The sequence below is a fragment of the Penaeus monodon genome, chromosome 33, assembly GCF_015228065.2.
Source record: "Penaeus monodon isolate SGIC_2016 chromosome 33, NSTDA_Pmon_1, whole genome shotgun sequence".
Lineage (NCBI taxonomy): Eukaryota > Metazoa > Arthropoda > Malacostraca > Decapoda > Penaeidae > Penaeus > Penaeus monodon.
In genome coordinates, this window is record NC_051418.1 from 14,344,304 (window position 1) to 14,344,916 (window position 613).

Genomic DNA, 613 nt, shown 5'->3' on the forward strand with positions numbered 1-613 from the left:
TCAATGCGTATTTACATAAAGATCCATAGATTTTTTTCCCAGACGTAATTTTTTGCATTTATATGCAAAAGAAAAAAAATTATCTTTTCACTGTATTTTTGACATTGTTATAAGTAGGTAGAGATTTTTATTCTGTATTGCTTCACATTACTAAGTAAATGACAATTATGAATAAGGTAATAATATCTTTTTTCATATTTCAATATGTTAATCAAATGTTCAGTATCTTATATGGGAAATCCCCAGAATATTTTCAGATAATTTTTTTATTTTACAGGCCTTACTTCGTGCACCTCCAGTTCTTGAGTTTGTGCGCAATTTTGATTATCATTCTACCAAATTTGGTGGAAGTGTTAATCCTGATGTGCTGAAATCTAAAACCTCCAGCTTAACACAACCATCAGAATTTTGAAAAAAGCCTAGAGTCATGGTTATCTAGTGCATGTTGGGCTGCCCTCCAGATTTTGTGAATATTAAGGTAAGATAAAAATTTTCTCTAGATAAACAGTTCATTTGTGCTATTTCCTTCATATTATTTTTAACTATTTAGGCCACTCTCATTTTAGTCTGTTAATTTTATATACAAACACATGCAAAAAATGTCCATATCTAC